A 4,272-nucleotide genomic window follows, 5' to 3' on the forward strand; every position below is an offset into this window, starting at 1 on the left:
CTGACTGTAGATGTGTTCTGTGAAACTGACCATGGAGAAAGAAGACTCAAAGTACATACAAGAGACCTTGAAGATGAGATAAGATTTGTCACAGTGAAAGGGACTGGATATAGATCTCTCCTGAGAGACACATCCAGAGCATGTCCAATTCAGACATTCAGAGGTCAATGCTGGCAGCAAACCACTGAACTGAGAACAGGACCCCCTTGGGGGGAATTAGAGGAAGGATTAAAAGAGTTGAAGGAGTTTGCAACCCCATAAGAACAACAATGCCAACCAACCAGAGCTTCCAGGGACTAAACCACTACTGAAAGACTATACATGGACTGACCCAGGGCTCCAACTGCATATGTAGCAGAGAATAGCCTTGTTGGGGCATCAGGGGAAGGGGAAGCCCTTGGTCTTGCCAAGGTTGGACCCCCAGTGCAGGGGAATATGGGGGGCAATAAGGGGATGTATAGGGGGAATACCCATATGGGGGAGGGGGAAGGGAGGGAATAGGGGCTTATGAACAGGAAACCAGAAAGGGGAATAACCTTTGAAATGTAAGGAAAGAAATATATCTAATAAAAAATTAAAAAAAAAAGATTAGTCACAGTGAAGGTAGGACTGTGTGTCAAATGACTTCAAATGAGAATGAATCCAATGAGCTTTGCTCTTTGATGAATTTATTGGTATCCAGACTCTGAAACCTGAAAAGATTTATGTCCTAACCGTCACAGGGTTGAGCATCTTCCTATTTGGTTTCTATATTGATCTGGGGGTTAGATTGACAAAAAGAAAGAAATGGCATTCAATTTGTTGGTGTAACAGAAGCAGGTATAGTGGATGAATGCTGTCACCCTTTAATATACAAATGCAAAACCACCCTGCTCTAGATTCAGCAAGTCCTTCAGTACTCAGAGGATGTCACCGAAGTCTGCTTGGGATTGCTTGAAACTATACGGGTTCCTACCAGGTTTGTATAATCTCTTGCAAATTTTAGAGTCCATATTTTGGGGAAGAAACTTTTCAGGAAGAGGATTTGATAGATCCCTGGTTCTATCAACGAAGATGAAGGTATTGGAATTAAGTGTCCTCCAGAGAATAAGATCATATATGATATGAGCAAAGGGCCTGGCACATATGAAGACCAAACGGAGGCTGTTGCTATGACTATGATGACCCTTATCGATATCTGTATCATCAATGTCATCATGTCCCGATCTTCACGATCTTTCAGCCTCCCCCTCTGTTAACTGGCACAGTGAAAGGTACGTACTCAAAACTTTATTCAAGGACCACAGACTCGCCCGCAGCAGTAAAGTTTTCTCTCGCCATTCACTCTTATTTAATGATCACGAAAACTGAATAAATGTTCTCATGATTGTAAACACAAGAAACTTCTCTTTCTCTTCTAGAAGCAGTTTCTGGAATCCACCACACCCAACCTGACCCATTTGCAAACTCTGCAAAAGGTTTACAACAAAAAAGGTCATGTACCTGCGCAAAAATGTGCTAATAGTAGCTTTCACTATATAATGTTGGAGGTCTCACTAACTTTTGCTTCTGCGGGCATGTAGTAAAGATCTGAAGGAAATAGAGGGTTTACTTTTTATATCTTAAAACTTTATTTTATGCGTATGAATGTTTTGCCTCCATGTATATAAGTACCACATGTATACTTGTTACCCATGGAGATCAGAAGAGGGTATCAGATCCCTTGAAGTGGAGTTAGAGATGATGCTAATTGTGACAGTGTACGGGTGCTGGAAGTCACTCCGAGTTGTCTGCAAGAACAACTAGCATCTTTCCAGCCCCATGCATGGATAGTTTATAGACTCTCTCTTTCTTCTTAAGGACAATTAATTCCATTGCAACCACAGTAATGCCAGTATGAGGGACTTTAGTGACTTGTTTTTTTCTATTTCAACAGAAACCTGGGATGACTTTTTATTATCTGACCACGCCTCCTTTCTCCTGTGGCTGGTCTGCTCTTCCTTTCAGACTCCAGATCTACCCTCCCATCTTATATTCTACCTCTCAATCTTACCTTCAGTTTCTGCCTTTCTATCTCAGGTTCAGAGCGACTTAGTGTTTACACTGTTATGAGTCACGGAAGAGAAATTCAAGTCACCTCTTAAATCAAAAACCTACTTGGGGGAAAATAGGAATTTTATACCTCGTTGAGGAACTGAGTTACAGTAACACCCCGTTTGGTGTCCTCCATTGAGCTGCTTTAGGAAATGTCACGAGGACATCAGAAATGGGCAATTCATATGCTCACACAAATGCCATGCCTTTCTTTGGCTTTGTTTTTACGCTGTTTCAAACAAGTGATCTAACGTTATAACTGCCACTATCTCCCTGAGACCCGGACTGTTTTAATTAACCCTTCAGGACAAATGACCCGCCTTTCACCCACCTTCCTGCAAAGTGTTTCTCTGATCAGTGATGGAACTGGCTGTTTTGTGCACCAGTAGTCAGGTCAGGCGCACTTCATCCTTCTAGATGTCGCTTGGATTTCCTCACAGGAGCTCTTTTCTAAAAAAAAAAAAAAAAAAAAAAAAAAAAAAAATGACAATAAATGAATTTTCAGTCAATATAATCTGATCATGGGTTCTGCTCCCTCATATCCTTCCATCTCCTGCCTGAGCCTTCACCTTTCCAACTCCAGGAATCCTTTCTCTTTCTCCTTTAAAAAAAAAACAGACAGGCAAATAAAAAGGGCAGCAAAACAAGAATAAAATAAATAAGCAAGAAAAAAAGAGAAAGAGTCCAAGAAATGCATATACCTGCATGAGTGCTCAGATGTGCATTCACACCTTCCCCAAAAGAACAAAAAAGATCAGAAACCTTTTAATGGGTGAACAAGGCAATATGAAACAAGAAAAATCTCCAAAAATACTTTGAGTTCCTTTTGTTTTGGCCATCTGCTGCTGCACATAAGGCTTCCCCGTAAGTGTGGGTTGTACACCCAGTGAGATTAGCTTGCAAAAACTAATTTTTCATTTGTGGGTAGTTAATTGGAAGTTCTTGGTTAGGGATGAGGGCTTGTGTCTCCTTCCAGATCAGCACTAGGACTCTGCCTGGTTTGGATCTATGCGTGCCCCATGAGTGCTGCCAAAGCGTCATTAAGTTCATATGTGCGCCAGTCCTTGTTGTGTCTGGAAGATGCAGTTTCCTTGGTATTATCTATCCCCTCTGGCTCTGCCTTCTTTCCACACAGCTCCCTGATCCCTGAGGAGAGGCATTTGACAGAGGCACCCCAGTGAGGACTGTGTCCTAAGATCTCTCACTCTCTGTATATTGTCTACTTGTGGGTCCCTATATTTGTTTTCATCTACTGTAGGAGGATGTTCCTCAGAGGATGGCTTACTGAGACACTGATCTATGGATGTAGCAGAATGTCCTATGAGTCATTTTATTGCTATGTCCCTTTAGCAGAACAATAGTATTTGTCTGACTATACTCTTTATTCTTGTTAAGGAGATCTGCCTACCTGCCATTGATTTCCAGCTGACTCACCTCTTATTTTTGCCTTTACTGATTTTAGAGGTTCCTGTGTTTTTATAATTGTCCCGAATCATCATGACTATAACCATTTGGACCAGTAGTGATGATACCATGTGTGCCAACAGCCTGTTTCTCTCTTTGGTTTACTTGGGTTATCTTGTAGTATTGTATTTTTAGATCTATATAAAGCAAGGTAAGTTAAGATCAGCTATAAATGAAGAATAAAAAGATAATAATTTGTGTCATTTTCCTTTCCAATATTACTTAATTATATAGAGCTCTTCTCACCAACATGGAAGATGTAAAATGATTAAAGATTCCGCCTTGGTGTTAGGGACTCATAGGCCAGGTCAGCAATGAGGAACTACTAATTAGAATATCCTGAAAGGGAGGTAAAAGACTGTAAATATGTACCAGTTGGTTATAATTAAGGTAATCATTTGTTTCCTGATTTCCTGTTAAATGTCTAGCATGAATTGTCAGAGTTGTAGTTTTTTATTACAGAGAAAATATTGTAGGATGGGATAGGATGCAAAAAGGTACACCCAGTGTGTCCCAATCCCTTTCCCATTTTGTCATCTCCTCTTCTTCCTTCTGTCTTACTAAGTGCCTGCCTCTCCGTTTCCTTCATACTAGGCATTGCACATAGATTATAGTCTATGTTGGACAGATGTGCTTTCACTGCACTGCATCCCCAGACCTAGAGAAGTCTTCGTAAAATGACAATCTGATGGTCTGATGATGCCGTCCTACCCTGTAGAACATCCTACCTCCTTT

The sequence above is a fragment of the Rattus rattus genome, chromosome 3, assembly GCF_011064425.1.
Source record: "Rattus rattus isolate New Zealand chromosome 3, Rrattus_CSIRO_v1, whole genome shotgun sequence".
In the NCBI taxonomy this organism is placed as follows: Eukaryota; Metazoa; Chordata; class Mammalia; order Rodentia; family Muridae; genus Rattus; species Rattus rattus.